The 19,040-nt window shown below is 47.1% G+C and overlaps 1 pseudogene; it reads left to right on the top strand.

Moving 5' to 3' along the window:
* Positions 1-18,565, top strand: part of LOC139252686 (zinc finger protein 239-like) — an 80,714-nt pseudogene extending 62,149 nt beyond the window's left edge.
* The last annotated feature ends 475 nt before the right edge of the window (positions 18,566-19,040 follow it).

Raw genomic sequence — 19,040 nt, 5'->3', positions numbered from 1 at the left:
CTGACTCTGGCTGGGTTCAGTTCTACACTGACTGGTTCCCTTCCCCTGAAGGTACTGACTCTGGCTGGGTTCAGTTCTACACACACTGGTTCCCCTCCCCTGAAGGTACTGACTCTGGCTGGGTTCAGTTCTGCACTCACTGGTTCCCCTCCCCTGAAGGTACTGACTCTGGCTGGGTTCAGTTCTACACTCACTGTTTCCCTTCCACTGAAGGTACTGACTCTGTCTGGGTTCAGTTCTATACTCACTGGTTCCCCTCCCCTTAAGTACTGACTCTGGCTGGGTTCAGGTCTACACTCACTGGTTCCCCTCCCCTGAAGGTACTGACTCTGGCTGGCTTCAGTTCTACACTCACTGTTTCCCTTCCACTGAAGGTACTGACTCTGGCTGGGTTCAGTTCTATACTCACTGGTTCCCCTCCCCTTAAGTACTGACTCTGGCTGGGTTCAGTTCCACACTCACTGGTCCCCTTCCCCTGAAGGTACTGACTCTGGCTGGGTTCAGTTCTGCACTCACTGGTTCCCTTCCGCTGAAGGTGCTGACTCTGACTGGGTTCAGTTCTACACTCACTGGTTCCCCTCCCCTGAGGTTATGACTCTGGTTGGGTTCAGTTCTACACTCACTGGTTCCCTTCCCCTAAAGGTGCTGACTCTCGTTGGGTTGTGTTCTACACTCACTGGTTCCCCTCCCCTGAAGGTGCTTACTCTGACTGGGTTCAGTTCTACACTCACTGGTTCCCCTCCCCTGAAGGTACTGACTCTGGTTCGGTTCAGTTCTGCACTTACTGGTTCCCTTCCCCTGAAGGTGCTGACTCTGGCTGGGTTCAGTTCTACAATCACTGGTTCCCCTCCCCTGAAGGTGCTGATTCTGGTTGGGTTCAGATCCGCACTCATTGGTTCCCCTCCCCTGAAGGTGCTGATTCTTGTTGGGTTCAGTTCCACACTCACTGGTTCCCCTCTCTCTCCTCCCCTGAAGTTTTTTTTTTCTGTTAAGTTAGTATTTAGTCTTTAAATAAAGGTTAATTAAATCAGCGGATTGCTGAGTCGTTGCTGGGTATATTTCTCTAAGATTTAGAGTTTAGTTCTACTTGATAATTGCGAGTGTAACTGGAGGGATGACAGGACAGCTCAGTTCCGTGGATTACACATCCTGTGGCATGTGAGCAATCCTGGAAGCTTCACATAGCCGGGACGACCACATGTGCAGGAGGTGTCTCCAGCTGCACCAACTCCAGCTCCGCGGTTTGGAGCTTGAGCGGCGGCTGGAGTCACTGCGGTGCATCCATGAGACTGAGAGCTACGGGGATCTCACGTTTCTAGAGGTGGTCACCCCGCAGCTTAAGAATGTGCAGGCAGAGGGGGATTGGGTGACCCCTGGACAGAAGAGGAGGACCAGACAGGTAGTGCTGGAGTCCCCTGAGTCCATCTCGCTCTCCAACCGGTTCTCTGTTCTGAGTACTGGTGAGGGCGATGGTGGCTCTGGGAGTGAGCCAGAGCCACATTCACAGCACCTTGGGTGTCTCAGCTGTGCGGGGGGGAGGAAGAAGAATGGAAGAGCTCTAGTGATAGGGGATTCAATAGTCAGGGGAGCAGACAGGCGTTTCTGCAGCCGCAGACGTGACTCCAGGATGGTATGTTGCCTCCCTGGTGCCAGGATGTCACTGAGCGGCTGCAGGGCATTCTGGGGGGAGAGGGTGAACAGCCGGAGGTTGTGGTCCACATCGGGACCAATGACACAGGTAGAAGGAGGGGTGAGGTCCTGCAGGCAGCATTTAAGGAGCTAGGAGAGAGATTAAAAAGCAGGCTCTCAAAGCTAGTAATCTCCGGATGACTCCCGATGCCACGAGCTCGTGAGTACAGAAATAGGAGGATAGAACAGATGAATACGTGGCTGGAGAGATGGTGCAGGCGGGAGGGCTTTAGTTTACGGAGGCATTGGGACCGTTTCTGGGGGAGGTGGGACCGGTACAAGCTGAACAGATTGCACCTCAACAGAGCCGGGACCAATATCCTCACGGGGGGGTTGCTAGTGCTGTTGGAGAGAGTTTAAACTCGCTTGGCAGGGCGACGGGAACCTGAAAATAGATTCAGTAGGGAGGGGAGTAAAGCTGGAATTAGAAAGCAAAATAAAATTAAAGAAAGTGAGTTTGAAGGAGAGAGGAAATAAGCAGGAAAAAAGTGTAAAAAAAACAAACTTAAAGCCACTTTGTCTAAATGCACGTATCATTTATAACAAAATAGATGAGTTGACGGCACAAATAGATACAAATGGGTATGATCTGATAGGCATTACAGAGACATGGTTGCAAGGTGACCAGGTCTGGGAATGAAATATTCAGGGGTATTTCACAATCCAGAAGGACAGACAGAAAGGAAAAGGAGGTGGGGTAGCTCTATTGATAAAGGATGGAATCACTGCAATAAGAAGAAACAATATTGGCTCAAATGATCAGGATGTTGAACCAGTTTGGGTGGAGATAAGGAATAATAAAGGGAAAAAGTCACTGGTGGACATAGTCTACAGGCCACCTAACAGTAGCAACTGTGTTGGTCGGAGCATAAACCAGGAAATAGTGGGGGCTTGTAAAAAGGGAACAGCAATAATCATTAGTGATTTTAACCTCCATATTGATTAGACATATCAAATTGGTCAGGGTAGGCTTGAGTAGGAGTTCATAGAGTACATAAGGGGCGGGTTCATTCAGCAGTATGTAACGGAACCAACCAGGGGGCAGGCTAACTCAGATCTGGTCCTGTGTAATGAGATAGGATTAAAAAACAATCTCCAAAGTAAAGGATCTCCTTGGAATGAGTGATCATAGCATGGTTGAATTTCAAATTCAGATGGTGGGTGAGAAAGTTAGCTCTCTAACCAGCGTACTAAGCTTAAATGAAGGAGACTATGTAGGTATGAGGGCAGAGTTGGCTCAAGTGGACTGGGAAAATAGATTAAAGTGTAGGACGGTTGTTGAACAGTGGTGTACATTTAAGGAGATATTGCACAACTCTCGAGAGGAATATATTCCAGTGAGGAGAAAAGGGTGTAAAAGAAAAGATAGCCATCCATGGCTAACTAACGAAATAAAGGACGGTGTCCAATTTAAAAACGAGGTGAGACAAAGTGGCCAAAACTAGTGGGAGGACAGAAGATTGGGAATCTTTTAAAAGCCAGCAAAGAAAGACTAAAAAAATGAAGAAAGGGAAGTTAGACTATGAAAGTAAACTAGCACAAAATATAAAAACAGATAGCAAGAGTTTCTATAGGTATCTTAAAAGAAAAAGAGTGGCTAAAGTAAATGTTGCTCCCTTGGAGGACGAGACCGGGAATTAGTAATGGGGAACATGGAGATGGCAGAAACTCTACAAATATTTTGTATCTGTCTTTACGGTAGAGGACACAAACAATATCCCAACAGTGGATAGTCAAGGGGCGATACGGGGGGGAGGGGGGGCGGAGGAACCTAACACAATCACTAAGAAGGTGTTACTCAGTAAGGTAATGGGACTAAAGGCAGATAAATCCCCTGGACCTGGTGGCTTGCATCCTAGGGTCTTCAGAGAAGTAACGGCAGGGATAGTGAATGCATTGATTGTAAATTTAACATAATTCCCTGGATTCAGATTGGAAACCTGCAAATGTAACACCTCTATTTAAAAAAGGAGGCAGACAAAAAACAGGAAACTATAGACCAATTAGCCTAACATCGGTGGTTGGGAAAATGTTGGAGTCCATTATTAAAGAAGCAGTAGCAGGACATTTGGAAAAGCACTTTTTGTGTCAGGCAGAGTCACCACGGATTTATGAAGGGGAAGTCATGTTTGACAAATTTGTTGGAATTCTTTGAGGATGCAACAGACAGGGTGGATAAAGGGGAACCATTGGATGTGGTATATTTGGACTTCCAGAAGGCATTTGACAAGGTGCCACATAAAAGGTTACTGCATAAGATAAAATATCATGGGGTTGGGGGTAATATATTAGCATGGATAAAGGATTGATTAGTAAAAGAAAACAGAGTCAGGATAAATGGTTCATTCTCGGGTTGGCAATCAGTAACTAGTGGGGTGTCGCAGGGATCAGTGCTGGGACCCCTACTATTTACAATCTATATTAACGATGTGGAAGAAAGGGCCGAGGGTAACGTAGCCACATTTGCTGACGATGCAAAGATAGGAGGAAAATCAATGTGTGAGGAGGACACAAAAAATCTGCAAAAGGACATAGACAGGCTAAATGAGTGTGCAAAAATTTGGTAGATGGAGTATAATGTTGGAAAGTGTGAGGTCATGTGCTTTGGCAGAAAAATTCAAAGAGCAAGTTATTAATTAAATGGAGAAAAATTGCAGAGGTTAGTATGCAGGTTCTGCAAGTGATCAGGAAGGCCAATGAAATCTTGGCCTTTATTGCAAAGGGGATGGAGTATAAAAGCAGGGAAGTCTTGCTACAGTTATACAGGGTATTGGTGAGGGCACACCTGGAATACTGTGTACAGTTTTGGTTTCCATATTTACGAAAGGATATACTTGCTTTGGTGGCAGTTTCTTGTCTTGGAGGGTTGTAGTAAATCTGTGGAATTCGCTGCCTCAGAGAGCTGTGGAAGCTGGGTCATTGAATAAATTTAAGACAGAGATAGGCAGGTTTTTAACCAATAAGGGGTTATGGGGCGAAGACAGGGAAGTGGTCCAGAGTCCATGATCGGATCAGCCATGATCGTGTTGCGTTGTGAAGTAGGCTCGAGTATGGCTGCTCCTGCTCCTATTCCTTATGTCTATTTGTTCTTATGTTTACCACTCCCTCATCAGACACTTCCAGGGCAAGTACAGCAAGGGTTAGATACAGAGTAAAGCTCCCTCTGCACTGTCCCATCAAATGCTAAACCTTGCCCATAATGAGCAGGGCTCAGGGAGGTTGGTTGCTGGGCACTGCAGTGATGTCATTAAGCTAGTTTGAATAGCTAATAGTTACTCCAAACTAACTTAGGCCAGCATATCTGGCCACACAGAAAGACAGGAAAGCACCAAGCACTTAACAAAGCACAAAAATAAGAATTCAATAACAAATAAAAAATACAAGGAAGCTGAGAGAACCTGCATCAAGCACCAAGATTTACAAAGCACGAAACAAAACACAAAAAGTAACAAGCAATTAATTAACAAATAAAAAATAAAAGGAACCCTGCATCGAAAGCACCAAGACCAAAGTAATTGATGGGATTGAAGGCCAATAAACCCCCGGGGCCTGATAGTCTGCATCCCAGATTACTTAAGGAAGTGGCCCTAGAAAGAGTGGATGCATTGGTGATCATTTTCCAACAGTCTATCGACTCTGGATCAGTTCCTATGGCCTGGAGGGTAGCTAATGTAGCACCACTTTTTAAAAAATGAGAGAGAAAACGGGTAATTATAGACCAGTTAGCCTGACATCAGTAGTGAGGAAAATGTTGGAATCAATCATTAAGGTTGAGAGAGCAATGGCAGGATCGGACCAAATCAACATGGATTTATGAAAGGGAAATCATGCTTGACAAATCTTCTAGAATTTTATGAGGATGTAACTAGTAGAGTGGACAAGGGAGAACCAGTGGATGTGGTGTATTTGGACTTTGAAAAGGCTTTTGACAAGGTCCCACACAAGAGATTCGTGTGCAAAATTAAAGCACATGGTACTGGGGCTAATGTACTGACGTGGATAGAGAACTGGTTGGCAGACAGGAAGCAGTGAGTCGGGAAAGACGAGTCCTTTTCAGAAAGGCAAGCAGTGACTAGTGGGGTGCCGAAGAGCTCAGTGCTGGGACCCCAGCTATTTACATTATACATTAATGATTTAGATGGAGGAATTGTTGTAATATCTCCAAGTCTGCAGATGAAACTAGACTGGGTGGCGGTGTGAGCTGTGTGGAGGACGCTAAGAGGCTGAAGGGTGACTTAGACAGGTAGGGTGATTGGGCAAACGCATGGCAGATGCAGCATAATGTGGATAAATGTGAGGTTATTCACTTTAGTGGCAAAAACACAAATGCAGAATATTATCTGAATGGCAGCAGATAAGGAAAAGAGAAAGTGCAACGAGATGGTGTCATGGTACATCAGTCATTGAAAGATAGCATGCAGGTACAGCAGGCGGTGAAGTAGGCAAATGGTATGTTGGCCTTCACAGCAAGGGGATTTGAGTAGAGGGGCAGGGAGGTCTTACTGAAGTTGTAGAGGTCCTTAGTGAGGTCTCACCTGGAATATTGTGTTCAGTTTTTATCTCCTAATCTGAGGAAGGACATTCTTGTTATTTAGGGAGTGCAGCGGAGGTTCACCAGACTGATTCCCAGGATGGCAGGACTGACATATGAGGAGAGACTGGATCGACTGGGCCTGTATTCACTGAAGTTAAGAAGGATGAGAGGGAATCTCATCGAAACATATATACAATTCTGACGGGTCTGGACAGGTTTGATGCAGGAAGAATGTTCCCGATGTTGGGGAAGTCCAGAAATAGGGGACATAGTTTAAGGATAAGGGGTAAGCCAGTTAGGACTGAGATGAGGAGAAACTTCTTCATTCAGAGTTGTTAAGCTGTGGAATTCCCTGCCTCAGAGAGTTGTTGATGCTAGTTCATTGGATATATTCAAGAGGGAGTTAGATATGGCCCTTACGGCTAAAGGAATCAAAGGTTATGGAGAGAAACGAGGAAAGGGGTACTGAGGTGAATGATCAGCCATGATCTTATTGAATGGTGGTGCAGGCTCGAAGGGCCGAATGGCCTACTCCTGCATCTATTTTCTATGTTTCTATGTAATAATCAATCAATAACAAATAAAAAGGTCGGCGAATCGGTTCTTTCTCACTGTGCAGATCTGCTCCTGGTGATATACCCTCAACCTCCTACTGACTGCAACTCAACTTGCATGTATGTGCAGTAAAAACTCAGAGAAAGCTCAGAATCTCTTCAGTCAACTTAAACTGGGGTCTCGAGATCTCTTGCAACCCAAAAAGCAAAATGAAAAATGGACCACAATCAATTAATAAATAAATAAACACACAAAAAGTAGAAGTCCTACCTTCAGCGGGCCGCCGATGAGGGAGCCCATTGGGCTGCAGAGCACACACAGAGATTCTGGGGGCGAGGAGCTACTGCACATGCGTGCACACTCTAGCGCGCATGTGCAGAGGTCCCGGCACTGTTTTCAGCCCCGGGACCTGGCTGCGCCTCCATCGAGGCGAGGCTGGGGAGCGGCCAAACTCGGCCTGAAGACTTTTGGTGCCCTAATCGGTATAGAAAAGCGTCGCACCTCTGGTGAGTTCGTCAGAAACCTCCACTGGTCAAATTTGGGCCCCAAGAGTGGGACTGTTTCAAATTTACCAATTTAGCACTTTGTTCTCACCAATGTGCGCGGTCCCTTTAAATCTGCTGCACGGTGTCTCTTCTAGCGGTGGGTGCTGGTGAGTGGTCCCTTTAAATCTGCTGCACGGTGTCTCTTCCAGCGGTGGGAGCTGGTGAGCGGTCCCTTTAAATCTGCTGCACGGTGTCTCTTCCAGCGGTGGAATGAACATGGTTCAGTTCTGGATGTAACTAACAGCAGAATCCAAACCCTGCAGTCACTTGTGAACTCGCTGGTGTCTCAGCAGGCTGAATGATCGAGTGGACCCCTTCCCACACATGGAGCAAGTGAACGGCCTCTCCCCGGTATGATCTCGCTGGTGTCTCGGAAGGTGCTAATTGTTGTGCATGTATACACCCTGTACACTCAATGTACAGTTACATAAGATCTATGAATGTACCTTTACACTGTATAAAATATGCCTGTACCACCAGAGGGTGCAACAGGTGGAGACCTATAGGTCACCTGCACACCGCAGGTATAAAAGGGAGCCCACCTTACTGTCACATCATTCAGGAGCTGCAATAAAAGGACTAAGGTCACAACAGTGCAAGTGCAATACCTTACCTCGTGGAGTCATTACTCGAGTGCTGGCAAACACGACAGTAATTACTGTTGAATGTGTTTCCACACACGGAGCAGGTGAACGGCCACATCCCATTGTGAGTGCGCTGGTGTGTCAGCAGTTCCTTTTTGCTATTAAAGCTCTTCTCACAGGCAGAACATTTAAACGGTCTCACATTGGTGTGAACAAGTTGGTGTCTCAGTCGGTGGGTTGAAGAAATGAATCCTGACCCACACACGGAGAAGGTGAAGGTCTCTCCCGAGTGTGAGCTCGCTGGTGTGTTAGCAGCTCACATGACCGAGTGAATCTCTTCCCACACACGGAGCAGCTGAACAGCCTCACCCCAGTGTGGGTGTGTTGATGAGTTTCCAGCTCAGATGGGTAATTGAATCCTTTCCCACAGGCCCCGCATTTTCATGGTATCTCCCCAGTGTGGCTGCGTTTGTGTTTCGCCAGGCCACAGGATCAGCTGAATCCTCGTCTACACACACAACACGTGTACGGTTTCTCCCCGCTGTCAACTCTGCTTTTTGCTTCCATGTTATGTTTGATGATATTCAGGTCCCGATGAATAGACTGATCGATCTTGATGTGACATTGGAGTTAAATCTCCCGTGTACAAGTCCTCCCCTTCAAATACATTGAATATAAAACAGATAAAAGGGAGTGAGAGAGAACCCAGAAAAACACACAGGCTGATTGTAAAATTGAGCTTAATAAATCGGGGAATTTGTGGTGCGGGCTCTAGAAAAACAGTCACCATGAAAGCTGCCGGATTGTCACTAAAATCCCAACTGGCACACTAATGTCCTCCAGCGATATGGGGATCGGGCGGGAGAGTCAAGTTGAGATCGAAGATCAGCCATGGTCGTATTGACTGGTGCAGAAGGCTCGAAGGACCATATGGCTGACTCCTACTCCTAATCCTTATGTTCTGATGGAAGGGAACCTGCCACCCAACCTGTCCCACGGCTTTTACCACCCAGAAGGAAAAGGGCAGCAGGTGAATGGGAACACCATCATCTGCAAGTTCCCCTCCAAGTCACACACCATCCGGATTGGTCATATACCGCCGTTCCTTCATCGTCACTGGGTCAAAATCCTGGAACTGGCTCCCTAACAGCACTGTGGGAGCACCTTCACCACACGGACTGCAGCGGTTCAAGTAGGTGACTCCCCACCACGTTCTCCAGTGTAATTAGGAATGGCCAATAAATGCCGGCCTTGGCAGCGACGGCCACAGCCCGGAACACATTTAAAAATCTGTAAATGTTCAATGGATTAAAAGTCTCTCCAGAAATACTTGTTCCTCAAACACTTTTCCATTGTGTGGACAGGGGGTGCTTAACAATCTAATCTCCCCTAGAGCCCAGCTCCCCGGGAGCCCCGCACGGGCCCAGAGCCCACCTCCCCGGGAACCCCGCACGGGCCCAGAGCCCACCTCCCTGCACGGGCCCAGAGCCCACCTCCCCGGAGGCCCCGCACGGGCCCAGTGCCTACCTCCCCGGGGGCCCCGCATGGGCCCAGAGCCCACCTCCCCGGGGGCCCCGCACGGGCCCAGAGCCCACCTCCCCAGGGGCCCCGCACGGGCCCAGAGCCCACCTTCCCGGGGGCCCCGCACGGGCCCAGAGCCCACCTCCCCAGGGGCCCTGCACGGGCCCAGAGCCCACCTCCTCGGGGGCCCCGCTCGGGGAAAGGCCGGAGCCGCAGGTTGTTGTTCGGGTCCTGAGGCCCACAGTGGGTGTGTGTGAAGCGGATAATGCGGAGTGTTGTCTCTCGGGCAGGCGGGGCCTGTCCCCGCACTCGGTGTGTGTGAAGCCCGCGCCCCCTGGCGTTTATTAACCCGCTCCCTCCCTCCGCCCATCTCTCAGCCGCTGCGTCAGACACAGCCGCCCTACCGCGCATGCTCAGCTCACACTGCCCGGGTGATTGACGGCAGCTCCGGGCCAATAGGAAGAGCGGGGGCGGGGCCGGAGGACCGAGTGGGCAATGGGTCATCCAACGAATCAGACTGTGCTCGGGGCGGGGCTGGAGGACCGAGCGGGCGGAGGGTCCTCCAACCAATCGGAGTGTGCGAGAGGCAGGGCTGAGCCCGGATCTCCCGCACTGAGCATGTGCGGACGGCGGCGGCGACAGTTGGTGGAGCCCGGATGATGTCGGTTGTCGGCGCGGGGCTGGAAGTGGAGCCGTGTGTGGAGCTGGTGAGCGTCATAAACACCTGGTGTCGGGCCCAGGGCCAATCACAGCCCAGAGGCTGACCCCGGGCTTGACCCGCGGTGACAGGCCCGGGGTCAGCGGGGTCACCGGCCGCCAGCTGGGATTTGGGAAAGAGGAAAAATGGGAGATATTCTAAAGCAAATGGTGCAATTTGCAGGTGAACACAAAGCTGTGAAGGGCAGGGTCCGCTGATCAATCTGTTCCAGCATTAATAGCAGTATAGAGTACAACAAGCAAGTTATGGTCAACCTTTATCACTCACGAGTTCGACTCAGATATTGAGGGTTGGCCTCAATTCTGGGACATCAATAATAACTTTCAAAACCAGCAATGTTCAAAGGGAACATTTTCTGGTGTTTTGGGGCAGGTGCAGAGAGTGGGTCTTTCAGTGAATTGGACAGGCTCGATGGGCCGAATGGTCTCATTCTGTGCTGTGTGATTCCCTGAAATGGTGAGAGTCAGGGAGCGAGTGGTCAGGGAGAGCCCATCACCAAAACAGGGAGATATTACAGATATATAGGGAGGGTCAGAGTGTATAAAGAGGTGACGAGAGCACAGACACCCAGAGTCAGTACCTTCAGGGGAGGGGAATCAGTGAGTGCAGAACTGAACCCAGCCAGAGTCAGTGCTTTCAGGGGAGGGAAACCAGTGAGGGTCGAACTGAACAAAGCCAGAGTCAGTACTTTCAGGGAGGAGGTACAGAGGTTTCGTGAGAGTGTTCCAGAGCTTGGGGCCTCGGCAACAGAAGACAAAGCCACCAATAGTTGAGCGATTATAATCAGGGATGCTCAGCAGTGAGTCACATTCTGCACTGGGGGAGTCGGGTGGTGGCTTCAGGCTTTAAAATTCTCATCCTCTTGTTCAAATCCCTCCAAGGCCTCGCCCCTCCCTATCTCTGTAACCTCCTCCAGCCCGCCAATCCTCTTAATAAGGAGAAACAATTTTCAGTGTCAGAAAGTTCAGTAACCAGAGGCACAGATTGAATGTGATTGGTAAATGAACCAGATGCTACATGAGGGGACTAATGAAGCAGCGAGATGTTCTGGCCTGGAACGCACTGCTTGTTCGGGTGGTGGAAGCAGATTCACTTGTAACTTTCGAAAGAGATAAACATGACTTGAAAAAATTTTCAGCGTTATGGGGCAAGAGTAGGACAGGAGTCCCCTGAGTGCATCTCACTCGCTAACCGGTTTCCAGTTCTGGATACTGATGAGGGCGATGATTTATCTGGGGAGTACAGCCAGAAACATGTCCACGACACCGTGGGTGGCTCAGCTGCACAGGGCGGGGAGGAAGAAGAGTGGAAGAGCATTAGTGCTGGTGCATTTGATAGTTAGGGGAACAAAAAAGCGCTTCTGCAGGCACAGACATGATTCCAGGATGGTATGTTGCCTCCCTGGTGCCAGGGTCAAGGATGTCACTGAGCAGCTGCAGGACATTGTTGAGGGGGGAGGATGAACATCCAGAGGTTGTGGTCCATATCGGGACCAATGACATCGGTAGAAAGAGGGATGAGATCCTGCAGGCAGATTTTAGGGAGCTAGGAAAGAGATTAAAAAACAGGACCTCAAAGGTAATAATGTCCGGATTACTCCCGGTGCCACGTGCTGGTGAGTACAGAAATAAGAGGATGGAGCAGATGAATGTATGGCTGGAGTTTGGTGCAGGAGGGAGGGCTTTAGAATCCTGAGGCATTGAGAGCGTTTCTGGGGGAGGTGGGACCAGTACAAGCCGGACAGGTTGCACCTCAACAGGACCGGACAATATCCTCACTGGGGCTTTTGCTAATTTTTGGAAGGCAGAGGAAACAAAGGCTAGAAAATAGACAATAAGGGAGTTTTGCAGGGCTAAATGCCAGTGCCAGTGTGTTTCAATGAGATCACCTTTCATTCGTCTAAACTCCGGAAGAGTATAGGCCCATTCTACACAAACTCTCATCATAAGACAGTCCTCTCATCACAGGAATCAATCTAGAAATACTTCAATGCCAGTGCAAGGAGTCTGGGGATTGAGGCAGATAAGCTGAGGGCACAGGCAGACATATGGGGGTATGATATTGTAACTATTCGTGAAACACGGCTAAAAGAACTGCAGGAATGGCAGCTCAACATTCCTGGTCACAGGGTTTTAAGACAAGATAGAGACGGGATAAAAAAAAAGGCGGGCACATCGCAGTGTTGATTAAAGAAACAATTCCAGCTGTGGGGAGGGATGATATGTTTGAAGGATCATCAAATGAGGCCACATGGGAGAAGTGAAGAACAAAAAAGGGGCGATCACACTGCTGGGGATGTACTATAGACCCCCAAACAGTCAGAGGGAGACAAAAGAGCAAATATGTCGGCACATTTCTGATACGTGCAAAAATAATAGGGCAGTAATAGTCGGGGATTTCAACTACCCAAATATTAACTGTGATAGAATTAGTATGAATGATATAGAAGGAGCAGAATTCATAAAATGCATTCAGGAGAACATTTTTAGCCATTACGTAGCAAGCCCAACAAGAGAGGGGGTGGTTTTGGACTTGGGTTTAATGAATGAAGCTTGGGCAGGTGGAAGGGGTGTCAGTGGGAGAGAATTTTGGTGCTGGTGATCACAATTCAGTTAGATTCAGGGTCGTTATGGAAAAGGACAAAGATGGACCAGAAATAAAAGTTCTCAATTGGCATAAAGCTAATTTTACTAAGCAGAGATGTGATTTAACCAAAGTGGACTGGAAACAGCTACTTGAAGGTAAATTAGTGTCAGAGCAGTAGGAGACATTCAAGGAGGAGATAGCGAGGATTCAGAGCTAGTATGTTCCCTTAAGATAAAGGGTGGGACTAATAAATCTAGAGCCCCTTACATGTCAATATTAGAATATCAGAGATAGGAGCAGGAGTAGGTCATACGGCCTCTCGAGCCTGCTCCGATATTCAATAAGATCATTGCCCTCAACTCCACTTTCCCACCTGATCTCCATATCCCTTGATTCCTCGAGAGTCCAAAAATCTATCTATCTCAGCCTTGAATAGACGGAGCATCCACAGCCCTCCAAAGAATTCCATAGATTCACAAACCTCTGAGTGAAGACATTTCTCATCTCTGTCTTAAATGGCCTCCCCCTTATCTTGAGCCCCCGAGTTCTAGTCACTCCAGGCCGGGGGAATCGAGCTCTCAGCATCTACCCTGTCAATACCCTTCAGAATCTTGTATGTTTCAATGGGATCCCCTCTCATTCTTCTAAACTCCAGAGAGTATAGGTCCATTCTACACAATATCTCATCGTAAGACAGCTCTCTCATCCCAGGAATCAATCTTGTGAACCTCCATTGCACCGTCTTCAAGGCAAGTGTATCTTTCCTTAGATAAGGAGACCGAAACTGCTCAGTACTCCAGGTGTGGTCTCACCAAGGCCCTGTACAATTGTAGCAATAGATCCTTACTCTTATACTCCACCCCCTTACTGCTTGCTGTACCTGCATGCTCGCTTTCTGTGTTTCTTGCACAAGGACACCCAAATCTCTCTCAACACCAAGATTTAAAGTTTCTCACCATTTAAAAGATATTCTGTTTTTCTATTCTTCCTACCAAGGTGAATAACCTCACATTTCCCGACATTATGCTCAATCTGCCACCTTACTGCCCATTCACATCGTCTGTCTATATATCTTTGCACTCTTGTGTTCTACTCACAGCTTACTGTCTCACCTAGCTTTGTATCGTCAGCAAATATTACACTCGGTCCCTTTATCTAGGTCATTAATATAGATTGTAAATAGCTGAGGACCCAGCACTGATCCTTGCTTCACGGTAGAAGACACTAAAAACCTCTCCTTTTTTAAATAGGGGCGTTACATTTGCGGTTTTCCAATCTGGTGGGACTGCCCCAGAATCCAGGGAATTTTGGGAGATTAAAACCAATGCATCCACTATCTCTGCAGCCATTTCTCTTAAGACCCTGGGATGTAAGGCATCAGGTCCAGGGGAGTTGTCCGCCTTTAGTCCCATTATTTTACCTAGTACCACTTCATTACTGACAGTGATTGTATTAAGTTCCTCCCTACCTATAGCCCCTTGATTATCCACTTTTGGGATGTTTTTAGTGTCTTCTACCGTGAAGACCGATACAAAATATTTGTTCAACGTCTCTGCCATTTCCCTGTTCTCCATTATTAATTCCGCAGTCTCATCCTCCAGGAGACCAACATTTACTTTAGCCACTCTTTTCCTTTTTAACACTCTTTAAAATGTGCCTCTTTGACCCCCGGTGTCAAATTCTATCTGATAATGCTCCTGTGAAGCACCAGGGGCCATTTTACAGAGTTATTTCAAGGCTGAGATAGATACATTTTTGGTGTTTGGGGAATCGATGGATATGGAGATCGGGCGGGAAAGTGGAGTTGAGGTTGGTGATCAGTCATGATGTTATTGAATGGTGGAGCAGGCTCGAGGGGCCGTATGGCCTACTCCTGCTCATAACTCTTATGTTCTTAAAGGTGCTATATAAATGAAAGTTGTTGTTGTTTATAAAGGAAGGATAAATGGTGGTGGGTCAGGGAGAGCATTTGATCAGAACTGGGAGATATGGCAGATGGACAGCTTATAGGGAGCGATAGAGTGAGCGAAAGGAGAGAGAGAGAGAGACCATGTACACAAGAAATGAACTGTAAAGTTGGGTGGGGAAGAGGAGGTGGGGAAGTGACAGCAGACAAAAGGAGGCACAATAGGAGAAGGGAGAGTAATAAAAGACATATAGAAAATAAAAACACTTGCATTTATTTCGCACCTTTCACCACCACCAGATGCTCCAAAGCCCTTTACAGTCAATTAAGTTATTTTTGAAGCGTAGTCACTATCGTAATGTAGGAAACGCAGCAACCAATTTACAATGTGATAATGACCAGATAATCTGCTTCACTGATGCTAAGGGAAAATATTGGCCAGGACATCGGGGATAACTCCCCTGTTCTGCTTGAAATATTGCAATGGGACCTTTTACGTCCACCTGAGGGAGCAGACGGGGCCTCGGTTCAACATCTTATCCAAAGGACAGCACCTCCGACAGTACAGCAGTCCCTCAGCACTGCACTGGATCATCAGCCGAGATTTTTGTGTTCATGTCTCTGGAGTGCGACATCAACCCACAACCTTGTGACCCAGAGGCAAGTGTGTTACGCACTGAGTCACAGCTGACACAAATACTGACATAGTTAGAGCAGGTTAGCTCAGTTGGAGATGTGAGATGATGCATTTATCAATGCTTAGATATTTTGTCTATTCCTCAAAATCAGTAACATTTTGGAATGTTCAGGTCAAGGTTCACAGATTAACAATAAGAAATAGGAGCAGAAGTAGGCCATTGTATCCCTCGAGCCTGCTCTGCCATTCAATAAAATCATGGTTGATGTGATCTTGACCTCAACTCCACTTTCCTGCCTGCTCGCCATAACTCTTGACTCCCCTATTATGCAAAAATCTGTCTATCTCCGCTTTAAATATATTGACTGACTCAGCCTCCACAGCTCTCTGGGGTAGAGAATTCCAAAGATTCACGACCCTCAGGGAAGAAATTCCTCCGCATCTCCGTTTTAAATGGGCGACACCTTATTCTAAAACTATGCACCCTAGTTCTAGATTCCCCCACGAGGTGAAACATCCTCTCTGCATCTACCCTGTCAAGCCCCCTCAGAATCTTACACGTTTCAATAAGTTCACCTCTCATTCTTCGAAACTGCAATGAGTACAAGCCCAACATGCTCAATCTTACTTCATAAGACAACCCCTTCATCTCAGGAATCAACCTCGTGAGCTTCTCTGAACTGCCTCCAATGCAAGTATATCCTCCTTAAATAAGGAAACCAAAACTGTACGCAGTACTCCAGGTGTGGTCTCAGGAACACCCTGTACAGTTGTAGCAAGACTTCTCTACTTTTATACTCCATTCCTCTTCAATAAATGCCAACATTCCATTTGCCTTCCTGATTACTTGCTGTACCTGCATGCTAACTTTTTGTGTTTCATGCACAAGGACCCCCAGATCCCCTCTGTCCCGCAGCATTTTGTAGTCGCCATTTAAATAATAATTTGCTTTTTTATTCTTCCAACCAAAGTGCATAACCTCACATTTTCCCTCATTATACTCCATCTGCCAAATTTTTGCCCACTCACTGAGCCTGTCCATAATCCTTTGCTGAATCTTTGTGTCCTCCTCACAACTTGCTTTCCCACCTATCTTTGTATCAGAGGCATATTTGGCTGCAGTGCACTCCGTCCCTTCATCCAAGTCATTAATATAGGTTGTAATTAGTTGAGGCCCCAACACTGATCCCTGTGGCACCCCACTAGTTACAGTTTGCCAACCTGAAAATGACACATTTTTCCGACTCTCTGTTTTCTGTTAGTTAGCCAATCCAAAATTTATGCTAATATATTACCCCCAACCCCGTGAGCTCTTATATTGTGCAGTAACCTTTTATCTGGCACCTTATCGAATGCCTTCTGGAAATGCAAATACACCACTGCTACTGGCTCCTCTTCATCCACCGTGCTCGTTACATCCTCAAAGAACTCGAGCAAGTTTGTCAAACGTGATTTCCCTTTCATAAAACCATGCCGTCTCTGCTTGACTATTATGATTTTCTTAATGTCCTGCTACTATTTCCTTCATAATGGACTCCAGCATTTTCCCAATGATAGATGTTAGTCTAACTGCTCTATAGTTTCCTGCTTTCTGTCTCCCTCCCTCCCTTGTTGAATTGGGGTGTTGCATTTGAGGTTTTCCAATCCACTGGGACCTTGCCAGAATCCAGGGAATTTTGGTCGATTACAACCAATCCATCCACTTTCTCTGCAGCCACTTCTTTTAAGACCCCAGGATGCAGGCCATCAAGTCCAGGGGACGTCCAACTTTAGTCACAATAGTTTGTCTGGTACTTTTTCTCTTGTGATAGTGATTGTTTTAAGTTCCTCGCTCCCTGTGACCCCTTGATTATCTATTATTATTGGGATGCTTTTAGTGTCTTCCACCGTGAAGACCATACAAAATATTTGTTTAAAGTCTCCGTCATTTCCCTGTTTCTCATTATTAATTCCCCGTCTCATCCTCTAAGGGACTAAAGTTTATTTTACCTATCTCTTCCTTTTTATATATCTGTAGAAGCTTTGACTGTTTTTATATTTCTTGCCAGTTTACTCTCAATCTACCTTCTCCCTCTTTATTATTTTTATTAAGACAATACTTAAAACCACACGGCCGAAGGAAAGAATGTTCCATAGAAACTAGAATTGTCTCTTCTGAATTTCGATTCTGTACTTACTTTTGTAAACTCCTTTTGCAGGGTGTTAGAAGGGGAGGATTTGAAGGAGGGAAACTCAAACTAAACGTCACGTCAAGATCAGATAGAGTCACTCGATTCATCAGGACTTGAATATCATCAGCCTTTAAATGTGGAAGTAGAAATGTTTTTTTGTTTTGTCTGTGGGTAAAGATTACAAACATCAATGTGACTAAAAAAGCAGAGACCCACACACCCGAGGGAGAGTGTATCAGTGCACTGATTGTGGAAAGAGCTTTAACCAGTTACACAGCCTGAAAAACCATTGCACCATTCACAGCGGGGAGAAACAGTAAACGTGTTGTGTGTGGAGGAGGCTTCAACTGATCGTCCAACCTGGAGAGACGGAAGCACACCCGCACCACGGAGAAACCGTGGAAATGTGGGGACTGTGGGAAGGGATTCAGCTGCCCGTCAGCGCTGCAAGTTCATCAACACAGTCACACTGGGGAGAGGCCGTTCACCTGCCCAATGTGGGGGAAGCCATTCACTCAGTCATCCAGCCTGGTGAAACACCAGCTTGTTCACACTGGGGAGAGGCCTTTCACCTGCTTTGAATGTGGGAAGGGATTCACTCAGTCATCCATCCTGCTGATACACTAGCGAGTTCACATTGGGGAGAGGCCATTCACCTGCTCTGAGTGTGGGAAGGGATTCAGTGTGTCATCCCACCTGCTGACAAACCAGCGGGTTCACACTGGCGAGATGCCGTTCACCTGCTCAGAGTGTGGGAAGCGATTCACTCAGTCATCCAGCCTGGTGATACACCAGCGAGTTCACACCGGGGAGAGGCCTTTCACCTGCTCAGAGTGTGGGAAGCGATTTACTCATTCATCCAGCCTGATGATACACCAGCGAGTTCACACTGGGGAGAGGCCGTTCACCTGCTCGGAGTGTGGGAAGCGATTCACTGTGTCATCCCACCTGCTGAGACACCTGCAAGTTCACAAGTGGCTGCAGGGGTTGGATTCTGCTATCATTGCAGCTGTTAATCACATCCCGACTGAATCGTGTCCATTACGACAGTTGAAGTTAGTTTCTGCTGATAATAACCCTATAATTGGGCTGGAATATAATATTTTGATGTTTCAGTAACAGAGTGTGTCGATATTTAATGTTCCAAGATAAGAGGAGACTAATTGATGTCCTGTTACTGACTGCACCATTTTGGCGCCTTTTCTCCTTTCTAACTCTGAATTATTTCACTTCTCATACCTTCGGTTACTCTCGTGGAAAAATGCCAGTTCCCCTTCCCTTCCAGTGTGCCTCTCCTAGCCTTGGCATTGAGGAAATGTGTCGGTTACATGCCTGGGATCACTGAACACAAAACCCAGTCTGTGAATCACTTTCAGATACTGGACTTAGTGTCTGTCCAACAGCATCTCTCTCACCTTCGATGTGTGAATGGAGCATCACGCCTGCAAACCTGGGTTTAATTTAAATTTGAATCCACTCAGGAAATGTATTTAAGAGAATACAGATCACATCAAATAATTGCCAACGGTTTCGAGTCAACAAGATGAACAAGTAAATACATCCCGGCCCAATATTCCAGCTCCACATTCACAGG

Source organism: Pristiophorus japonicus, unplaced genomic scaffold (genome assembly GCF_044704955.1).
Source record: "Pristiophorus japonicus isolate sPriJap1 unplaced genomic scaffold, sPriJap1.hap1 HAP1_SCAFFOLD_477, whole genome shotgun sequence".
NCBI classification, from domain to species: Eukaryota; Metazoa; Chordata; class Chondrichthyes; family Pristiophoridae; genus Pristiophorus; species Pristiophorus japonicus.
This window is presented reverse-complemented; position numbering and strand designations above follow the sequence as displayed.